Below are 24,170 nucleotides of genomic sequence, written 5' to 3'. Positions count from 1 at the left end.
AAGTTTGACATTGTCTCCCCTTTGGAAGCCAATGCCATCCTTGATGCCAGGGCATCTCCCACTATAGAGCATGCTTCTAGCAAATTTAAACTTTTCATTTTCTAAGTCATGCTAGGCAATTTGAGCATCTAATTTAGCTATATGATAATTTTGTTGTTTAATTAAAGCCATGTCATCATGAATAGCATCAATGTTAATATCTCTACATCTAGTACAAATAGAAGTATGTTCAACGGTAGGTGTAGAGGGTTTGCAAGATTTTAATTCTACAACCTTAGCATGCAATATATCATTTTTACTTCTAAGGTCGGAAATGGAAGCATTGCAACCATCTAATTCTTTAGCCTTAGCAAGCAATTTATCATTTTCAATCCTAAGGCTAGCAAGAGAAATATTCAATTCTTCAATCTTAGCAAGCAAATCAACATTATCATTTCTAAGATTGGGAATTGAAACATCACAAGCATTTGAATCAACCTTAGCAATTAAACTAGCATTTTCATTTCTAAGGTTGTCAATAGTCTCATGGCAAGTGCTTAGCTCACTAGATAGTTTTTCACATTTTTCTACTTCTAGAGCGTAAGCATTTTTAACCTTAACATGCTTCTTATTTTCTTTAATAAGGAAGTCCTCTTGGGTGTCCAAGAGATCATCCTTCTCATGAATAACACTAATCAATTCATTTAATTTTTCTTTTTGTTGCATGTTTAGGTTGGCAAAAAGAATGCGCAAGTTATCCTCCTCATTACTAGCATTATCCTCATCGCTAGAGGTTTCATATTTGGTGGAGGATCTTGATTTTACCTTCTTCCTTTTGCCGTCCTTTGCCATGAGGCACTTGTGGCCGACGTTGGGGAAGAGAAGACCTTTGGTGACGGCGATGTTGGCGGCGTCTTCGTCCGAGGAGGAGTCGGTGGAGCTCTCATCGGAGTCCCACTCCCGGAAACATGGGCGTCGCCGCCCTTCTTCTTGTAATATCTCTTCTTCTCCTTTATTCTCCCCTTCTTGTTGTCGCCCCTGTCACCATCACTAGATAATGGACATTTAGCAATTAAATGACCGGGCTTACCACATTTGTAGCAAACTTTCTTTGAGCGGGGCTTGTAATCTTTCCCCCTCCTTTGTTTGAGGATTTGGCGGAAGCTCTTGATGATGAGCGCCATCTCTTCATTGTCGAGCTTTGAGGCGTCGATTGGTTGTCTACTTGGTGTAGACTCCTCCTTCTTTTCCTCCGTCGCTTTGAATGCGACATGTTGTGCTTCGGACGTGGAAGGGCCATCAAGCTTGTTGATCTTCTTTGAGCCTTTGATCATCAATTCAAAGCTCACAAAATTCCCGATTACTTCCTCGGGAGCCATTTGTGTATATCTAGGATTGCCACGAATTAATTGAACTTGAGTAGGGTTAAGGAAAACAAGTGATCTAAGAATAACCTTAACCACTTCGTGGTCATCCCATTTTTTGCTCCCGAGGTTGCGCACTTGGTTCACCAAGGTTTTGAGCCGGTTGTACATATCTTGTGGCTCCTCTCCTTGGCGAAGACGGAAGCGACCGAGCTCCCCCTCGATCGTTTCCCGCTTGGTGATCTTGGTCACCTCATCTCCTTCGTGCACGGTTTTTAGCACGTCCCAAATCTCTTTAGCACTCTTCAACCCTTGCACCTTATTATACTCCTCTCGACTTAGAGAGGCGAGGAGTATAGTTGTGGCTTGGGAGTTGAAGTGTTGGATTTGGGCCACTTCGTCCTCATCATAATCTTCATCCCCTACAGAAGGTACCTGTACACCAAACTCAACAACATCCCATATACTTTTGTGGAGTGAGGTTAGGTGATATCGCATCATATCACTCCACCTAGCATAATATTCACCATCAAACGTTGGTGGTTTGCCTAATGGGACGGAAAGTAGAGGTGTATGTTTAGGAATGCGAGGATAGCGTAGGGGGATCTTACTAAACTTCTTGCGCTCATGGCGCTTAGAAGTAACGGATAGCGCGTCGGAGCCGGAGGTGGAAGGCGATGAAGTATCGGTCTCGTAGTAGACCACCTTCCTCATCTTCTTTTTCTTGTCGCCACTCCGGTGCGACTTGTGGGAAGAGGATTTCTTTTACTTCCCCTTCCCCTTGTTGTGGGACTCTTCCGATGAAGTCTTCCCGTGGCTTGTAGTGGGCTTGTCGCCGGTCTCCATCTCCTTCTTGGCGTGATCTCCCGACATCACTTCCAGCAGTTAGGCTCTAATGAAGCACCGGGCTTGGATACCAATTGAAAGTCGCCTAGAGGGGGGTGAATAGGGAGAATCTGAAATTTAACAACTTAATCACAACTACAAGCTGGGTTAGCGTTAGAAATAATAATGAGTCCGAGAGAGAGAGGGCGCAAAACAAATCGCAAGCGAATAAAAAATGTGACACACGGATTTGTTTTACCGAGGTTCGGTTCTTGCAAACCTACTCCCCGTTGAGGTGGTCACAAAGATCGGGTCTCTTTCAACCCTTTCCCTCTCTCAAACGGTCCCTCGGACCGAGTGAGCTTCTCTTCTCAATCAATCGGAACACAAAGTTCCCGCAAGGACCACCACACAATTGGTGTCTCTTGCCTCGATTACAAATGAGTTTGATCGCAAGAAGAATGAGAGAAAGAAGCAATCCAAGCGTAAGAGCTCAAAAGAACAAAACAAATCTCTCTCACTAATCACTAAAGTCTTGTGTGGAATTGGGAGAGGATTTGATCACTTTGGTGTGTCTTGTATTGAATGCTTAGCTCTTGTAAGTAGTAGGAAGGTGGAGAACTTGGATGACTTGAATGTGGGGTGGTTGGGGGTATTTATAACCCCAACCACCAAACTAGTCGTTTGGTGAAGGCTGCTGTCGACGGGCGCACCGGACAGTCCGGTGCGCCACCGGACACTGTCTGGTGCGCCAGCCACGTCACGTGGCCGTTGGGTTCCGACCGTTGGAGCTCTGTCTTATGGGCCCGCCTGGCTGTCCGGTGGTGCACCGGACAGGCCCTGTAGGCTGTCCGGTGTGCCACCCGCGCGTGCTCTGCTCCTCTGCGCGCGCAGGCGCGCATTTAATGCGTTGCAGTCGACCGTTGCGCGCGAAGTAGCCGTTGCTCCGCTGTCACACCGGACAGTCCGATGAATTTTAGCAGAGCGGATTCCCGAAGCTGGCGAGTTCAGAGTCGCTCTTCCTTGGGGCACCGGACACTGTCCGGTGGTGCATAGGACAGTCCGGTGAATTATAGCGAAGCACCTCTGAAAATTCTCGAAGGTGAGGAGTTCAGCTTGAAGTCCTCTGGTGCACCGGACACTGTCCTGTGGCACACCGGACAGTCCGGTGCGCCAGACCAGGGCACACTTCGGTTGACCCTTGCTCTTTTTTATTGAACCCTTTTCTTGGTCTTTTTATTGGCTTTTTGTGAACCTTTGGCACCTGTATAACTTATAGACTAGAGCAAACTAGTTAGTCCAATTATTTGTGTTGGGCAATTCAACCACCAAAATCAATTAGGAAATAGGTGTAAGCCTAATTCCCTTTCACTTAGCCTCCAAGAAAGCCTGTCAGCCTTGCATGATGTGTTCCATGTTTCATAGCTGAAGAAATGCTTGTGAGTGCCAGAAGAGCAATTGCCAACCAAGGATCTTGAGGTTCAAGAAGATTTGATTTATATTGAGAAGCCCACTCAGATTATGGAGACAGCAGACAGAGTCACTCAAAGAAACACCATCAGGATGTGCAAAGTCAAGTGAGGCCATCACTCAGAGGAAGAAGCAACCTATGAAAGAGAAGATGATCTAAAAACCAAGTACCCTGAACTCTTTGCTAGCCAACCCTGAATCTCAGGGGCGAGATTCTTTTTAAGGGGGATAGGTTTGTAACAACCTGAATTTGGGGGTATAAAATTTCTTCTCTAGATGCCTACCAAATTCAGGTGTTACCTCTTGTCTCTCTCTCTAGACTCTCTCTCTCCTTTCTTTTTGAGTAGAATTAGGTTAATTAAGTGATGGATTAATTATTTATTTTGTCAAAACTATGCGAGTAATGAATTATTGCGTCATGTTGAGCCTAAATTATTCTTTTGTTTGATGCACATGTTTGAAATTATTTGAATTTGGTTTGGTGTTTGAATTTGATTTGAATCCCTAGAGAAAATAAAAAAGAAAAGGCATTAGAAATTCCCTAGAAAAAGAAAAGACCATTTTGGCCCAACTAGCCCAAACCGGCCTAGCTAACAGCCCGCCCGTGCGCGCGTCCGCCTGTGCCTGACAGCCAGGCCTTGCCTATCAGCGCCAACCCGCGCCCGCGCGTCCCCGCTCTCTCTCTCTCTCTGGCTGATGGGACCGAGCTGTCAGCGCCAACTCCCCTCGTGCGCGTGCCCTCCTCTCTCTGTCCCACGGGCCCCTCGCGTCAGCGCTGACCGCCCGTTCGCTCGCCGCTCTCTCTGTTCCGTGGGCCCCGCCTGTCGGAACCATCCCCCTCGAACTGCCTGCGCTCTCCACCGTGGATGCGCCCACGACAACGTGTTTCGTGGCCACACCCCATGCACCCGAGCCTTTTCTGGAGCCCGCCCACACTCACTCGCCCACCCTCGCTCAGTTGCACCCCAGCCGAGCACCCTCGCCCTCTCTCTCTCTCTCTCGCTCTGCACGCGTGTCGTGAAGCTCGCCGTGGTCCACCGCCAGTTCTGTGGCCGCTGTTGAGTTTCTGCCACACCCGTTGCCTTGGTGAGCTCTGCCTTTTCGCCAGCAACATGGGACATCTTCCGGTTTGCCCCCAGCCCCTTTGGTTCGCCCAGTCCGCGCCCACCAGCTTCCTCACCTTGCAACCAGAGCTCTGCCACCGTTGACCCGAGGTCTCCCAGCATCCCGCCGTTGCTCAGGTGCTCTAGAGTCTCCACTCGAGGTGAGCAACCCCCCATGCCCTTATTTCCCTGTTTGCTGCCCGGTCCTTCGCGCGATTGCTCACCGGAGCAAGTCCGCGCCGCCGTTGGGCCGCTCCTGTGATACCCAATTTTCTTAAAAGAAGTTAAATTTCTTTTTCTGTTTTCTTACGTGTTCAGTGTCATTATGTTTTGGAGTTTTAGGAGGCATACTATAGAGAAACAATAGATCTTTTGGCATTTTCCGCTGGGGTCGAGAGCTCAAATGAGAGAGCGAGTTTGGGCCATTGATCTCGATCCGATGGATGGGAGCCCCCTTTCCTCCCCAACCCTAGCCAACCCTCTCTCCTCCTCCCCAACTTTTGTAGTCGCCCCCCTTACCATCTCCCCCCTTTGGCCATCCCCACTTTCCTCTCTTCCTTTCTTTCACTCTTGCAGCCGCCCCTCTCCCTTTCTCCTCCCTTCCTCTAAAGCAGCAGCCACCCGCCATCACACCCCAACCCTAGCCCCCCACCATCTTCCCTTCTCCAAGGTGCAGCCCTCTCCGCTTGGATCTCCATCATGTTGGTGCAAGCTTTTGATTGGAGAATTGGTGGGAGGAAGAAGAAAAGTGTCACACCCGGGTTTCAAGGGACAAAGTCGGGTGCATCTCATATATACGCCAAAGAAGACAAGGCATAGAATAACAGAGTATATAGAGATAAATGTCACAATATAATCAGAGTACTTATTACATAGCGGAAGTCTTACATAGTAAAAGATAAATATAAAACGAACTAAAGTCCATCCTTGGCACCATAAAGTCAACTGGGAGACGCCACCTAGATCAGATCGAACTCCTCGTTGTGTGGCTCCTCTTGAACCACCTGTTCTTCTCCTACGGGGGTGTGAGACATCAAGGGTGAGCTCACACATATTCATCACTCAACAAGTTGTGGGGAATAATGTGGCATGAATTCACTAAAGGTGGGAGTTCATGTGATGTGTAAAGCTGATCAACAATAGGGGTTAAAGCTGAGCATTGCTTTTAACAAGTTGGTCAAATTTTATTAGCAATTACTAGATGTAAGTAAATACTAAACCATAATAAGAATAGAACAAAATTAATAAATAATCCCATGCATTGCATATGAAAAATTGAATTTAGTTTCATAATTTAATCATGTGAGAGTCCTGAGCTGCTCTTGACCGTGAGCTCAGCTAGTATACCGGTTTTACACTCTGTAGAGGTTGTAACGTGTACCCACAAGTCGTGTATCCCATGTCGCCAAAGTTTGCAAGGCCCTTAGTCAATACCGAGGTGAATGGCTAGGAATCCACTACGAGACCTTTACAAAGTTCCACTAGCTTCCGAAAACCCGCTATAGTTTATGGGAAGAGCACTTGCAAGAATCCCTCGTCTGACCGCCATCGCAGCAAAATCAACCCGAGAACCTCCCTGCATGCAACTCCCCTACTGCCCTTGCCCCTTTCGGGTAAGGTAGTCTTCCACTAGCTTTCCTAATTAGTCAGCCAAGGGCGTCCGATTCCACCCTTGTGGTGGCACGTGTTTCTCAAGTTAAGCTCCATGTTCCAATTAAAGATAATGATGATCTTGACATGAACATAAATAAAATAACAAAATAATTGGAACATGGATATAATGAAATATTAACCCAAAACCAATAAAGCAATAGCAAACTACCCAAATGATTCAGGGGTGACAAGGTAAAAAGGATAAATAGACTTAGGGTAACCTATTGGGTCCCATCAAAATTAAACCTATGCATGAATAAGTGATATTAAAGAACATTATTGGGTAAAAAGTGGTCAAGGGCACAACTTGCCTTCAATGAGCTCCTGCTCAACAACTCCAATCTGCTGAACCCCAGAATCCTCAGCCACCGGCTCTTCTACTCGCCACAATAGAAACAAGCATAGTAAAAAGAGAAAACTAACATCACACCAAACATGTAAACAAAATACATAATAATAATCTACACATTAAAATAAGATCATAGGAACATGAATCATTAATTATGGAGTTATAGATTTTATGTTATGAATTTCTAGAGATTCTATGTGTTTTGTACAAGATTAAATAGGATATAGATTTTAATGTGACTTTCATGTCAAAACAGTGGTACGAACTGATAAACAATAATATTACAAAATTATAGGAATTGGAATGGATTAATTTGGACTTCATATGAATTTTCTATGAATTAAACAAATTCTAGCATTTATTTTTGCATTAAAAATCATTTTCTAATTCCATTTATCTGATTTCCTAACTTCTTGGACTGGGCGCACTAATACAAGGAAGTTCAGGGTTTAACTCGCAAAATATCTTAGATTCAGCCTTACTAGAGCTGAACTGTGGGTTATTTTTATAAAAGCCGAGGGGCTAATCTGAAAAATGGTTCGGGCGAAGGGGTACAGTGAGATCTTGACCGCCTGATCTAGCACCTACACGCTTGATTAGATCGAAGCCTGTCCAACTTCTCGGCCGCCAGATCGAAATCCAAGGGCTCAAATCAGATCGACGAAACATTATGAATTGAGGTTGATCCCAACCGTTGGCGCATGGATCGACGACCTAGGTTTTTAAGTGATCGAGCACTAATCTCGCCCACTCTTCCTCGAATCCACGGCTAGGGGCTTCTCCCACGCCTGCCACCGCCAGAGCAACAGCGCCACCGCCCCCATACGGCGGAGCTGTCGCCGGAGAATAGCCATCCCGCGACCCGAGACCTTCACTCACTGTCCGGCTAGCGCTACTCGAATCGGAGGACATAGCGAATCTAGAGAAGCAAATCTTACCAAGATTGGAGGTGTGTGATTCCCTGCCCACGGAGAGACGCGGCTGTGGTGGAAGGATTTGCTCCGGCGAGGTATTGCCGGTGCCCGGGGCAAGTACTAGCCTCGGTTGTCCCTCGAACACCTGCCTTACGCCCCAGCGAACACCTGGACCCCGCCGTGGCCCCTGAAGAGTCCCGAAATCATGGTGAGGTCTTTCTACGGCGTCCACCAATTCTGGCGCCTAGCTTCGATCCCTAGCCGCGATCGAGTATGAGTTAATGGGGAGAGAGAGAGAGATAAGCCATTATTTATCTCTCCCAGAGTTCGGCCGGAAGGGGGGTGTTGGGGGTCTTCTTCTCCGCCGAAGGTCCTCAAGGCAAAAACACCTTCAGCAAGACAGTACAAAGGCAGGTACGACATGAAGACATAAGCCAAAGATGATGCGAACAATAGCCGAAGCTACGACTGAAAGAGCTTTGGCTTAGTATTATGATAAAGGCGAAGGACGATACCGACTTCAAGAGGAAAAGCCTATATAGTCCTTAATAGTTCGCATTATGATTATAATTAGTTATCAGGGACATGGATGTAATTTTTTCCGGGCTGCGTCTCGTGCCTATAAATAGATGAACAATACCCCTGTACTGTTCACGCTGGACTGTAATCACTCTTGCGCCACTCTCGCATTTTCACCTTCTGGCAAGCCGAAGGTTTCAATGTAATATAAATATTTTGGATATTTATTCATGTTTACGAAATGAGAATATAAATGATTTACTGATATATCATCATTATTTATATTCTTTTGTATTTCATGTAGTTTCATTTATATTTGTTTACTAAGATGGTGAAGGTATGTCCTTCATGACCTTCGTCTGAAGATCATTATACCCGAAAGGAGAAAATGTGTCGAAGGACGAAGGTCTTTAATCGTTAACAATTGTGTTGATTTGTTCTTGATGTATAGCATTCGAGAACAAGGACAAACATTGGCGCCCACCTCCGGTGAACTCACTTCCAAAGTTGCGATGATTTTCCTTTCAAGAGGGGAGAAAGGTTTTTAATGGGACCACAGGTTGTAATCTTCATTTTTTGTTTAGCCCTATGCAATACAAGGGCCAAATTCCCCCAAGAATGTAACATGTAACATCAGAATCCGCACCATCGAGTGCAAAAAGAACAGGGAAAAGCTCAAAAGTCGTCCCTAAGGGGATGCAGAGCTACAATGTCACCCAGAAGGTGACAAAGCTACAAAAGTCATTCTTATGGGAGCGCAGAGTAAGTTCCAAAGCTACAAAAGATGTTCCTAAGGGAGCGCAGAGTAAGTTCCGAAGCTCAAAAGTCATTACTAAGGGAATGCAGATCCAAAATACCACCGAAATAGAAGGTGAAGAAGCTCAAAAGACGTTCATAAGGGGATGCAGAGCTTGAATAGCACCGAGATAGAAGGTGAAGAAGCTCAAAAGACGTTCCTAAGGGGATGCAGAGCTTGAATGCCACCAAAATAGAAGGTGAAGACACTCAAAAGTCATTTCTAAGGGGATGCAGAGTCTGGGTGTGGTTTCGTGTGTGTTCGGCTCATACATTTGCATATCTCATCGCATCATTCTTCGCATTCATACAAACATTCATTAGACATTCAAAGGATCATCATTAACATGACATGAAGCACATGCATTAACATGATAGAAAAAAGTTTCCTGTCTTTGGTGACAAAATGCTTCGTTGAATACGAAGATGCTTCGTCTCAGACAAGACGAATACAAAGGCACTTTGTACAATGAAAAAATGCTTTGATGTGAACGAAAAGAAGGGAAGGTGTTTTTCGCCTTCGGCAAAAAATTGTAACTATGGGTTTCATCCACAACAAAGCAATTCACACATGGACGAAGAGGTAAAATTATATTACAAGGTATGGACAAATATGTACAATGTTGTGTTCAGCTCTCAATTACAATCTTTTGCTAAATAATGCAAAGAGATCCTAAGTTTTCTACAGGTAGATACCAAAAGAAGCTTCAGCTCAGCGACCATCGGAACAAGCTTCGGCTTAGAAACCTTCGGTGCCACCATCCTGCAGACAGATGACGGTATAAGGTAAACACAAATGTAATAAAGAAAAACCAAGGTAAAAGACAGGACAAAGTCTCATACCGAGTTGAGCAGTTTCCGAGCTTCATCTCCAGCTAGCTCGCGACCGCCCTTAGCCCAATTTTGAGTGATAAATCTGTTTCCAATGCTTCGGGCTTCACCGGGAATATCAACTAGGTCTGACGACAAGAGGCTGAAGTTTGGCTTATTAACTGTTTTGGTATCAATGCATCCGGCCTTCAAAAATACAGCAGTCGTGCCACGAGAAGCAAACAGAGTACAGAAGTCCCCGTGCTCAGTTATAACTTCATCAAGCGCATCAACTTCATTTTCAATATGCTCAAAGGCTTTGGGGATATCTTCAGCCGAAGGGGCAATTTCTTCAGAACTAGCCCCAACCGAGTTGAATATTCCTTTTAGTCGATGCACATAGCGGGTGGCGAAATCCGAGCATTTATTCCGAAGTTCTTTCAGTGATTCCCGTAGCTTCGTATTGTTCTCAGCTTCGGCTTCAGTTTTTGCTTGCAGTTCTTTTCTTTCCTACTCAAAGCGCTCTGATTCTTTCTTTAAAGTCGTTCGAGCATGGTTAAGTTCCTCGCTTAATTTAGTATTTTCAGCTTGTGCTTCTGCGAGGGAACCTTCGGCTGCTTGTAGCAGGAAATCTATCTTCTCTAGATAGTGATGAGGACATCACTATGAGTACGACTACACCAGCAGCACCTCCACATCAAGCGCCACTTCCTTCATTAGCTGGGCCAATCACTCGGGCCCGTGCCAGAGATCTTAACTTCGTCATGCTACTGAAGAATGAGGGCCCAGAAGAATAGACGACCAGCCCAACTGCGGCCCATAGTGAACGACCTAGGGTTGGCCGCCCCTAGGGGCTGCGCCCCTCTCTATTTATCCAGGAGCTGCGCCTCCTTTGTTTTCGAGTTCTGTTTTACGTTAGCTTTAGCTACTCTCGAACACGCGCAAATATGCGTTGTCTTCGTGTATTCAGAACTCCACCCTCGAGTAATAGATTAGATTGCTCGCATCTTTTTCTTGTTCGTTCTTCGATTGCGCACAGGAAACGATCTTCGTGATCAGGCCGATCTCGCATCAGCAAGGTCGGTAACCACAGGGAGTTGGTTCAGCGATTGCATTGGCGCCTCGGGCTTGCTCGTCGTAGTCGGATCGCAAGGGTCATCTTCCGCCAAATCGGAATTATCTCTACTCGCCGAAAGATCGGGCACCTCAGCTACATCAATTGGTATCAGATTTCCAGGTTGATCGGTGAGTTTATCGAGTGTTTTTTTTCTCCTACAGTCCACAAAACCACATAAAAATTCAGGTTAGACCTTATACCAGCACCCTTTTGAGCCTCGCACCTTCTTTCAATAATCTGCATTGTTGAATTTGTGTGCTTTCGCATCATTTGTTGCTGGTCGCATTGTTTTTTTTCTCACCATCCTTCTTCTTCCTTGTTTTTCTCCTTCGGTTACATCAAACCCTAGCGCGCCACAACCATCTTCCTTGTTTTTCTCCTTCGGTTACATCAAACCCTAGCACGTCACAACCATCTTCCTTGTTTCTCTCCTTCGGTTACATCAAATCGATTCAACGCCACAAACCGAGTCAACGCCGCTTCCTTGTTTTTCTCCTTCGGTTACGTAAAAAAAAAGAAACAAAAAAAAGAAAAGAAAAAAAGAAAAAGAAAGAGAAAGGATAGAACCAGAGAACAAACAAAAAAATAGGGAAAGGAAACAAAGCGGTTGTCTCATCTCGGTCGGTTTAACCATAACTTGAGGTACCTTCCTTAAACCGGGCATAACTTTTCGCTCGGTTGTCCAAAAAATCTGAAATTTTTACAGGAGCTAGTTGACACCATTCTGAGGCCGGCCAAACCCACCTACGGTCTATTTGGGTTTCGACAAAATTGTCAAAAAAATTCAGGAGAATAAAGAAAAAAATTCGTCAAAGTTCTCGCATGCTTTTCAGAGAACTTTCTGATTTTCTGTAGACCACATCTGAACTCTGTTTTAGGTGAAACTTCGTGTAGCTCCTATTTTGTTGTTTCTTGTGCTGAGAAAAATATCAAAAAAATCATACAAAAAAGAAAAACAAAATCACCTGTGATTCCTACTAGTGCCTTTTTGGCATCACTAGTACAATATTTACGGTACTGCCATTCTGCTAGTTCCATCTGTCCTTTGCACCTGTGGCCAGCAATATAGTTTCGTGTTTTGCACTATAATTCAACTTTGCATTATTGTTAGATCGTGCTAATCCTTGACTTGAGTGCAGCCTACCCAGAACTCCACATATTTCTACGACGAGCAGGTTTCTGTTTCTCCACGCAATCGCTCATCCAATCTTTCACCGGTTCCACCTATTGATTGCAGTTCACCACTGTGGCTTGGTAAGAACGTATAAGAACTTGATAACAGCATTCCATCGAGCGAGCAAGTTGTCACCACCATTCCCATGTTGTCGTCGGTTTTTCTCCTTTTGGTGTTTTGGTGTTTGCGCTAACTATGGCAGGAGCACACGACATGGTGGATGCCTTGTTGCAGGAAGTAAGGGGACAAGTTGATGGACTTGCTGCTGAAATTAGGACGATGCATGAACGGCTTGATTCAACGATCACTTCGACGACCGAGCGTTTCAACCAACTTGACCTTGCTCAAACGGCGACTCGCACCACAATCGACACCATCCTGGCACGCCTTGATGCATTGACCACAAAGATGGAGCAGGAATACGGCGGTGACACTGAGCAGAACGATGGAGATCGCCGTGGTCGTGCACGTCGTGTGGTTCGTCATCCCCGTAATGACTTATTTTCTAAGATTAAATTTAAAATTCCATCTTTTAATGGTAAATATGATCCTGCTGCATATCTTGATTGGGAATTATAGGTAGAACAGAAATTTTCATGCCATGATATTCCTGCTAATAGCCAAGTGAAGGCTGCCATTAGTGAATTTACTGATTTTGCTTTAATTTGGTGGCGTGAGTATAAACAAAAACTTCCCATTAACAGTGTCATTACTTGGACCCAATTAAAAACTGCCATGCGCCACAGATTTGTTCCTTCCTATTATGCTCGTGATTTGCTTAACAAAATGCAGCGTTTTCAACAAGGTTCACAATCTGTTGAGGAATATTACCAGGAGTTACAAAAGGGTATGCTTCGTTGTGGTTTGGTTGAGTCGGATGACGCTTCTATGGCGCGTTTTCGTGGTGGTTTGAACAGGGAAATTCAGGATATACTTGATTATAAAGATTATTTTGATATAACCACATTGTTTGAATATGCTTGCAAAGCTGAACATGAAGTGCAGGGACGACGATCAAAGACATATACTAACTCTTTTGCAGGCCGGGGTCCAACACACAGCTCAACTCCTTCCAGCCCTGCACCTTCTACGCCTAGCACTACATCGCGCACAGGGACGACCAAGCCAGTGGCGCCCCCTGCCAAAGGCGCCGCTTCTTCCACAGGACGTACACGGGATATTCAGTGCCATCGTTGCAGAGAGTTTGGGCACATGATTCGGGACTGCCCAAACAAGCGTACCTTGCTTATACGTGACAATGGTGAGTACTCTTCAGCCAGTGATTCTGAGGAAACTAGTCATGCTATGATTGCCACTAACCATGCAGAAAATGAGGAAGTCCACGTTGATCCCATCGACGCCGATAGGTATGAGAGTCTTGTTGTGCAGCGTGTTCTCAGCACACAGGTTGCCCAGGCCGAAAAAAATCAGCGACACACTCTATTCCATTCTAAGGGCGTTGTGCACGAACGGTCGATTCGCATCATCATCGATAGTGGCAGCTGTAACAATTTGGCAAGTACAGCGTTGGTAGAGAAATTATCCTTGCCCACTCGCACACACCCACATCCGTATCACATTCAATGGCTTAATGATGGTGGTAAAATAAAGGTAACACGTTCGGTATGTGTCCCCTTTTCGCTGGGTTCTTATTCTGATTATGCTGATTGCGATGTTATTCCTATGGAAGCATGCTCTTTGTTATTGGGTCGACCTTGGCAATATGATACTGATAGTTTACATCATGGTCGTTCAAATCATTATTCTTTCATGTTTAAAGGCCAGAAAATAATTATACATCCAATGACCCCTGACCAAATTTTGAAAGATGATCTTACTAGGGCTGCTAAAACTGCACAACAAGTCAAATCGACATCAGCCGCACCTATTAAATCTGAAATCAAGTTGCACTCTCCTGTTTTACTTGCTACACGTGCTGATTTTGATGATCTCCATGAAGCTCATATGCCCTGTTATGCACTTGTATGCTCGCGCATGCTTGTTCCGCTTGATGATGCACCGTCTTTGGATATACCCCCTGCTGTTGTTAACCTTTTGCAGGAGTATGCTGATGTTTATTGTTGGGACTATGCTTCGTCGCCGAAGGTCTTGTAGGGAGAAACAGCTTCGGCTGAAGCTGTCCGCATGTGATGACCGAAGGTTCCTCTGTATGAAGCTTCGGAATTACAAATCGACTTAAGAGTAGAATGACCTTTTAGTCCATAAATGTTTGAGTCGCTGTTGTAATTCCTTATGAGGGACATAATTGTAATTCCTCACATTCTGTGTCCCATGCCTATAAATAGTGAACAGTATTCCTTTACTGTTCACGCATTCCTGTAATTGCAATCGCATCATTCGGGAATCAATCTTTGTCAAGGCAAAGGTATAATTGTATTCAATGTTTAAATACATTAAATCGATATAATATGAAAGTAATATTGTTCATTTATAATTTATTTACCTCTGACGCTTCATATTTTACTCCATACAATCTATTAGAATTCAATTACGAAGATTTAACCTTCGTAATCGTATTGTCTTTAACCTTCGTCCAAAGTTCATTAATCCTTAAGGGAATAATGTTTCGTTGGACGAAGGGCATTAACATTTAACATTTTATGTTGCCTTGTTCTTAATTCATAGCATTTGAGAACAAGTCTCCAACATTGGCGCCCACCTCCGGTCAACTCACTTCCACTTTTTGAGCTGATGGCTTCGTTCAACGATCAAGTTGGAGCTGCTTCGGCCCCGAAGCTGGTGCTCCCGATAACAGGTGGTTCATGCTCAGAGCCAGCCAACAAAAAGCAGAAGAAAGAAGCACAGAGAAGGGTACAGCATGTTGGGGTGCAAGGACCTTTCATCAAGTCAAGATGGTCCCACATTCCAATTACCTTCTCCCAAGAGGATCTTCAACTCAAGGATTACCCACACAATGATGCTATGGTTATCTCTTGTGTGATCAAAGGATTTCTGGTCCATAATGTCTTGGTTGACACAGGCAGTGCAGCTGATATTATATTTGTTAAGGCCTTCAGACAAATGCAAGAGCCAGAAGATAAGATCCATGATGCTACACACCCTCTCTGTGGCTTCGGAGGAAGACAGATTGTAGCACTGGGCAAGATCACCATGCCAGTGACCTTCGGATTCATCAACAACACCAGAACTGAGCAAGTTGTGTTTGACATTGTTGACATGGAATACCCTTACAATGCAATTATTGGTCGTGGCACCCTCAATGCTTTCGAAGCAATTCTTCATCCTGCTTATCTTTGCATGAAGATACCTTCGGATCAAGGACCCATTGCTATTCATGGAAGTCAGGAAGCTGCCAGAAGGGCCGAAGGAAACTGGACTGACTCAAAAGCAATCCATAATATAGATGGAGCTGAAGCTTGTGAACAGTACAAATTCAAAAGGGAGAAAGCAGCTTCGGCAGATCAGCCGAAGCCCATGCTCTTATGTGAGGACATAGCAGAGCAGAAGGTGCTGTTGGGCTCCCAATTATCCGAAGACCAGGAGAAAACCTTGATAAGGTTTTTGTTCAACAACAAAGATGTTTTTGCATGGTCAGCTAATGATCTTTGCGGAGTTAACAGGGATGTTATTGAACACTCGCTCAATGTTGACCCATCCTTCAGACCCAGAAAGCAGAGGCTTCGGAAAATGTCTGATGACAAGGCCGAAGGAGCTCGGAATGAAGTCAAAAGACTCCTCAGTGCAAGAGTTATCAGAGAAGTAAAGTACCCAGAATGGCTAGCTAACACTGTTATGGTAAAAAAGGCCAATGGCAAATGGCGAATGTGTATCGATTTTACGGATCTCAACAAGGCTTGTCCGAAGGACGAATTCCCATTGCCAAGGATAGATTCCTTAGTTGATGCAGCAGCTTCGTCAGAGCTTATGAGTCTTTTAGACTGTTATTCAGGCTATCATCAAATTTGGATGAAGAAGGAGGATGAGCCGAAGACCAGTTTTATAACCCCTAGTGGAACATATTGTTACCTTCGGATGCCTGAGGGACTCAAGAACGCTGGAGGAAGTTTCAGCAGAATGACTTCGAAGGTTCTTCAGTCTCAGATAGGCAGAAATGTGCTAACTTATGTTGATGATATCATTGTAAAAAGCACGAAACAAGAAAATCACATTGCCGATTTGCAGGAGACCTTCGCCAGTTTTAGACAAGCTGGTCTAAAGCTGAATCCAGAAAAATGTGTCTTCGGAGTAAAGAAGGGGAAATTTCTTGGATGCTTGGTTTCAACAAAGGGAATTGAAGCTAATCCAAGTAAAATTGAAGCTATACTTCGAATGGAGCCACCAAATACAAAAAAGGGGGCCCAAAGATTGACGGGGAGGCTAGCATCTCTCAATAGATTCATATCCAGATCAGCAGAGAGAAATTTACCATTCTTCGAAGTGCTGAAATCAGCCGAAGTCTTTCAATGGGGACCAAGCCAACAAAAAGCCTTCGAGGAACTGAAGCAATATTTGATGGATCTAACAACATTAACTCCACCAACACCAGGGGCTCCTTTGTTATTATATGTGGCAGCTTCGCACTCAGCGGTAAGTGCAGCACTTGTCTAGGAGAAGCTTGATGGCCAAGTCAAGAAGCAGGTCCCAGTATATTTTGTATCGGAGGTTCTTAGTGTATCAAAGAAAAACTATACAGAATTGGAGAAGGTGTTATATGCTGTTTTGATGGCATCCAGGAAGCTTCGGCATTACTTTCAAGCATACAATATTGTTGTTCCTTCTTCGCAACCGTTGAAGGATATTATGAGAAATAGAGAAGCTACTGGACGGATTGGGAAATGGGCTGCAGAGCTCAATGAATTTTGCATTGATTATGTGCATAGATCTTCGATCCAGTCTCAAGTGCTGGCAGATTTCATTGCCGACTGGACGCCAGGGGCTCAGGATGAAGAAACAAATAAAGATGCCGAAGTATGGACAGTGTTTTGCGATGGGTCTTGGGGAACCTTCGGAGCAGGAGCAGCTGCTGTGTTGGTCTCACCATCCAAAGTTAAAACTTGTTATGCGGCAAGACTCGATTTTAGTTGCACAAACAATATTACTGAGTACGAAGCCCTGCTTTTGGGTCTTCGGAAGTTAAAAGCAATGGGAATCAGAAGGGCCATTCTTAAAACTGATTCCCAGGTTGTTTCGGGTCATATTGACAAGAGTTGTAAGGCTAAAGATCCGAAGCTCGAAAAATATCTAGACACGGTCCGAAGGATTAAAGCCTCCTTCGAAGGATTTTCTGTCAAAAATATTCCTCGAGGAGAAAATGAGCATGCTGATTTGCTAGCTAAGTCAGCGGCACAGGGGCTGCCCTTACCTTCGGATGTGTTCTTCGAAACAATAAAAGCACCTTTAGTGGAGCTTCTTGAAAGAGCAGTCCTCAATATATCTCCTGTTTATAGTGAAGACTGGAGAACTGAGATCATCTCTTACCTTCAGGGTAACTTCCTTTCAGATGACGAAACTTATAACAGGAGGATAGAGGCAAGAGCTCGTCCATATGTCATGATAAAAGGGGAGTTGTACAAGCATGGAGTTTGTGCTCCATTACTCAAGTGTTTGTCGAGAGCCGAAGGCATAGAATTGATGAAAGAAATACATGCAGGCCTGTGTGGATCTCACATTGGATCTAGGCCGTTACTTGGAAAAGTTTTTCGTCAAGGGTTTTATTGGCCGAAGGCAGCTTCGGATGCAGCGGAATTAGTTCAAAAGTGCGAAGGTTGTCAGAAATGTGCAAGAGATCAAAAACAACCTTCGTCTCTAACTCAGCTGATACAACCTATCTGGCCATTGCAAAGGTGGGGCCTTGACTTGTTAGGTCCGTTATCACCGGCCCAAGGAAACTTAAGATATGTTGTAGTGGCCGTGGAATATTTTTCTAAATGGATTGAGGCAAAGCCTTTAGCCACAATAACTTTGGCCACTATTCAAAAGTTTTTCTGGCAGAATATTGTTTGTCGTTTCGGAGTACCAAAGGCCATCACTGTAGATAATGGAACACAGTTCGACTCCGAAGATTTTAGACAATTTTGTGATCAAATTGGCACGAAGATCCATTTTGCATCAGTTAGACATCCGGAGTCAAATGGACTTGTTGAAAGAGCTAATGGCATCATAATGACAGGAATAATGAAGTTAATCTTCAATCAACCCAGGGGAAAATGGCCAGATCAATTAATCAAAGTGGTGTGGAGCCACAATACAACAACATCAAGGTCAACAGGCTTTACTCCATTCAAATTATTGTTTGGTGACGAAGCAATAACTCCGGAGGAAGCTAAAACTGGATCAATAAGAGTAGTAGCTTCGACAGAATCAGATTCCGAAGCTGATCATTCTGTGGAAAAAGATGCTATAGAAGGGATCAGGCTTCAAGCTGTGGAGAACATCAATAAATATCAAGCCGAAACAATCAAATGGCGTGATAGAAAGGTTCGGCTAAAGAATATTGAGCCAGGACATTTGGTGCTTCGGAGAGTGGCTAACCCAGATACAGTGGGCAAGTTGCAGTTGAAATGGGAGGGACCTTTTTTGGTAGTATCTTCATCAAGACCCGGTTCATACAGATTGAAGGATATGGACGGCAACGACATTCCTAGATCTTGGAATGCGGATGAGCTTCGGCGATATTATGTATAACTTGATGTAATTTTTTATATATTTTTTATTTTTCTTTTATGGCACCCTTTTCCTTTCTGAAGGGGGAGAAAGGTTTTTAATGGGGCCATCACATGTAATTTCTTTTTTATTTCAGTTCTATAAGAACAAAATCCCCTAGAGATGTAAATGTAAAAACTGAGAACGCACCATCGAGTGCCGAAAAGAAAAAAAAAGAAACAGGGAAGAAGCTCGAAAGCCGTCCCTAAGGGGATGCGGAGTACGACGAAGCTACTAAAGAAGTCGCTCCAAAGGGGGCGCAGTGTAAGTTTTCTACTCAAAAGTCGTTCCAAAGGGAATGCAGAGCTTACAGCGAAAAGTCAACGCTGATACCGCCGAAAGTAAAAGGCGAAGAAGCTCCTAAGGGAGGCTTACAGCGAAAAGTCAACGCTGATACCGCCGAAAGTAAAAGGCGAAGAAGCTCCTAAGGGAGGCTTACAGCGAAAAGTCAACGCTGATACCGCCGAAAGTAAAAGGCGAAGAAGCTCCTAAGGGAGGCTTACAGCGAAAAGTCAGCGCTGATATGTGATTGTTTCTAAGGAAATAACGGTTGTGATTACGGCTTCGGATATGTGTTTGGACATTCATTTGCACACCACATTACATCATAACATTTGCATTCATAAACATTCATCCAGGCATATATAGGATAACCATCATCATAGCATAAGTGGTTGCTTCGGCAAAAAGGAAAAAAACTGTCTTTTGTACTTCGTCGTATATGAAAAGAAGAGCTTCGGCAGACAGGAAAAGCTGTTTTTTATGCTTCGCTGTGTACGAAAAGAAGGGAAGGTGTTTTTTCGCCTTAGGCTCAAAAAGATAATTTCGTCCACATCAAAGCACCTCATACATTAACGGAAGGGTAAGAGCATATTACAAGGTATGAACAAAATTCATTAAGAACAGTTTAGTCATATTTACAAAAGTTATTTCAAAAGTTTCTTGAGTTTTTCTACAGTCTACTCCTACTGATCTTCATGGGGCCTCAGCTTCGGCGTCATACTCTTTAAGCATCGGTCTCGGCTTCGTCACCCTACATGAATTAAGTTGTTGTGAGTCAAAACCAAGTTTGAAGGAAAAGGTAAACAGAAGGTATGATTTCTTACTGGTTCAAGATGACTCCGAGCTTCGTCTCCAGCCTTTTCTCGCCCGCCTTTTGTCCATATCATCTTTACAAATCTATTAGAAATGCTTCGGGCGAGGTCAGGAATGTCATCTAAAATTGATGGTGATAGAGTGAAATTGGGCCTATTAACAATTTTTCCATGGTCACAGCCAGCTTTCAGAAAAGCTGCAACAGTGCCCCGAGAAGCTACCCAGGCACAGAAGTCACCGTGCCCGGCTATAACTGCGTCAAGCTCATCAATTTCACCCTCAATATGTTCGAAGGTCTTTTGTAAATTTTCAGTTGACGGGGTGAATTTCTCACTGCTAGCCCCAACTGAGTGGAAGATCTTTCTCAGTCGTTGAATACATTTATTGCTAAATTCCAAACATTTGTTTTGAAGGCTTGCCAATAATTTTTTCAAATCTGAATTTTGTTGGACTTCGGCTTCAAGTTTCGCATTAAGTTCTTGCTTTTCTTGTTCAAACTGTTCAGATTGGCAGAGAAGCTTCGTATTCAATTCTGCTATTTTAGCTCCGGCTTCTGTCAATAAGCCTTCAGTTGTCTGAAGCTCGAAGTTTTTCTTTTCAATAGTAGCTGATTGCTCTTTTATTTTGCTCTCTAAATCTCCAATTATAACCTCGTGTTTTTGTCTTCCAGATCCTGCTGCATTTTCAAAGCCTTACTCAACAGCATACTCTGCGCATAAACAACCTTCGTTAGAAATGTCTTCATTATTAAAAAACAATAAAAGTAAAGGGAAAAGTAGTTCACCTTGAAATTGGAATAAAATAAACTACCAACGATATGTTGTCACGGCTAATATCCGTTTCCAGCTTCCGAAAACCGATACTTTTTGATAGAGTACCGATAACCTTAGCTCCAGTTTGATCCCGGATATAGCCTAATTTTTCATCGTCAATACCCCCGAAGAGGAGTGCTCCTGGTTTATATCCACAAGATTTGGCATATTCTTTAAGCTCTTCTATTTCGGTTTTTGACAATTCTTGTCCAACTAAATTTTGAAACATGAAGGTTTCGTCCTCCGAAGTATCGTCAGCTATTTCCTTTCCTTTCCCAGACACTGCGGCCATGGTCTCTTGAGCGGCAGTAGTAGCTTCCTCTGTGGCCATATCTAGCAGTATTTTATCGATATGTTCGATTGTGGTTTCCAAGTTCATATCTTCGGCTGAGGTAGCTTCGGTAGCCGCGATTTCCGAAGGTGCGACTTCAACATTTGATATTTCCTCAGCCGCTGGTGTCTTCCGAGCTGAAGCTCTCGATGGTGTCTTGTCAATGACTTCAGTCACTGCGATGATTCTTTGTCTCTTTGTTTTAGTTGTTTTCTTCGTTTTTTCGGGCTCCTTTTCCTTCTGAAAAAACTTCGTCTGTTGAGGCCCTAATGGACTTAGCTTCACAGGCAGGGATTCAGTCATTACCTTCAAAATCTCTTCCACGTCAGTGGCAGAGCGTGATGCGGGAGTCTCTTCTTCGTCAGATACTTTTCGCTTCGGAGATGATACTTTTCTCTTCTTCAGAATATTCTTCTCTTTTGGTGGTTCTTTCTCATCTTCATTTAAAGCTTCGGCTACCCTTTTCCTTTTCCGGCCTTCGACAATTTTATTCAGTTGTTCGTAGTCAGGGTATTCAAAACCCAAGGCGTCCAGCACTCGATTCAGTCTTCGCTTCGGACGGGTATCGAAGGCCGCAGTCATCAACTGATCTTCTTTTTTGGAATAATTACCGAGTATTTCATTGCACATTATTTCAATTGTGTCCAGCCACTCTTGGCAAGGTGTTTTAAAGTATTTCTTAAACTTGTAATAGTAAGGTAACCGCACAAGTTCCCCTTCTTTCTTCTCCCCCTCTAGCTTCGGCATTTCCCATTCTTTTAAAGTAGGAAAAACCCTGAAGGCCAAGAACTCTTGAACCAGGTCCCTAGTGCTGATATGTTCTGAAACAATTTTAAACTCAGCCAGTGCAGCCCATGTGGGACCTTCTAATGACATTTGGCATCGCGGTCTTGTTTCTCCGAAGATCAATTCAAGAGGGCTTTGTACCAGCTTCTCTTTGTCTTCGTCAACTTTCACATAAAACCATTCTGATTTCCAGCCTGCCGGCCATTTGCTTCGGTAGCTGATTACAGGAAACTTTGTGGTTTTCCGATAGACAAAATTGTAGCAACCAAAGTTATCATGTAATCCATCTTTTCTAGCCTTCGTCTGGTAATGCAGCTCATGAACTCGACAAAAGCTGTCGGCAAACGGCTCCACCGCCTTGCTTCGGAGGGCCCAGATATAAACACTAAGCCTAACGATGGCGTTAGGAGTCAGCTGATGAAAGTAGATCCCAAACTTCTTCAATACATCTGCAATAATCCTATGAAGGGGGAATCTCAACCCAGCCTTTAGAAAGCTCTTGAAAATGACTATTTCATCCTTCTCTGGCTTCGGGGTAGTTTCTTCCCCCCCGAAGCGAAGTAGCTTCTTCTCACTCTCACTGAAATAACCCGACTTCACCATTTTGGAGAGATCAGCCTTAGAGACAGTTGACTTTCCGAAGTCCAAGTGGCTGGGCTTACTTGGCATGGCAATATGATAATCATCTTCGGAATCAGTTTCCTCAATATTTCCTTCTTCTGCGTCGGCAGCAACTTCGGAGATGGGGACAGTCTGCTCTGTCTCAGCGGTACGGATTCCTTCCGAGGTTACCAGTCCGGATCATTGCATCGCTTCGGACATGGGAACAGTCTCCGATCCTTTAGCTTCGCCTCCCTCACGCTCAACCCTAGCGGTAGAACGCACTCTGGCCATTTAATTCTGAATTTTTTGGGAACTAAGTACTTTTTCTTCCGAAGCTTTTCTTCTGACGAAGTAGGCTTCAAACTGGAGCTTCGTTTGATTCCGAGAGTCAAGCTTCGGCTATGGTTAAAAATTTTGGCAGCAAAACAGTGCAAATAGCAATGAATGCTGTGGTAACTTCACACCTATCCGTCTGTTTATATAGTGATGCAGGTAAGAAGGTGAATCGCCAGGATTTTTACACCAGGCGAACAGCTGCTTGCACCCGCTGCAAGGTGGGACCGCTACGCGCTCGGAAACTAAATCATTTCTCGACAACGAGCTCAGGGAAGGTGTTTTTCGGACCTTCGGCTTCCCGAAGCCTAAGAGACTTTTTTCACGGATCAAGCTCGTTACGAAAAACGATCTAGCACCGTGAAGGGGCTACTGTTGGGACTATGCTTCGTCGCCGAAGGTCTTGTAGGGAGAAACAGCTTCGGCTGAAGCTGTCCGCATGTGATGACCGAAGGTTCCTCTGTATGAAGCTTTGGAATTACAAACCGACTTAAGAGTAGAATGACCTTTTAGTCCATAAATGTTTGAGTCGCTGTTGTAATTCCTTATGAGGGACATAATTGTAATTCCTCACAGGCTGTGTCCCGTGCCTATAAATAGTGAACAGTATTCCTTTACTGTTCACGCATTCCTGTAATTGCAATCGCATCATTCGGGAATCAATCTTTGTCAAGGCAAAGGTATAATTGTATTCAATGTTTAAATACATTAAATCGATATAATATGAAAGTAATATTGTTCATTTATAATTTATTTACCTCTGACGCTTCATATTTTACTCCATACAATCTATTAGAATTCAATTACGAAGATTTAACCTTCGTAATCGTATTGTCTTTAACTGTCACACCCGGTTTTAGAAGGCAAACCGAATGCGAACCATGTACGTGCCAGGATCAGTTATTCACGTACACAGCAGTTACATAATATGGACATCATCACACAGTGCTCAAAATAGTATTAATAAGGGAAATAGTCGATTACATCATACGTCTGAGACGTCCATATAGTTCTTACAATAAATCAAAGTGCGGAAAAGAAACGTAGATAACCGCGGCCTTCACAGGCAGCCGACTGGGGGTTGCCGCTAACCCACACCTAGAACTCGTCGTAATCTTGGAACTCCTGGAAGTCTCCTTCCACGGCTTCATCTTCGCCTGAGCAGTGGTTGCAATGCTGACAACCTGGGGATGGGGGGGGGGTTTGGTGTGTAGAGCAAGGGTGAGTACACATCAACATACTCAGCAAGTATCCTGTTTGGCTGTAGTGGACTAGCTTTATGTGGGGATAAGTCAAGCAGTTGCTTTTAGTTGGTCAGATTATTACTTACTAGTAGAAAGCCAAGTTTTAGCATTAACCCAAGTTATTAACCCAAACGTACTCCTTTCCAAACGGAAAGAGTACCACTTACCAGCACCATAATCATAATCAAAACCATCATTCTCATCACCACC

The sequence above is a fragment of the Zea mays genome, chromosome 4, assembly GCF_902167145.1.
Source record: "Zea mays cultivar B73 chromosome 4, Zm-B73-REFERENCE-NAM-5.0, whole genome shotgun sequence".
NCBI classification, from domain to species: Eukaryota; Viridiplantae; Streptophyta; class Magnoliopsida; order Poales; family Poaceae; genus Zea; species Zea mays.
The sequence above is the reverse complement of the archived record's forward strand: the minus strand, read 5'-3'. Positions refer to the sequence as shown.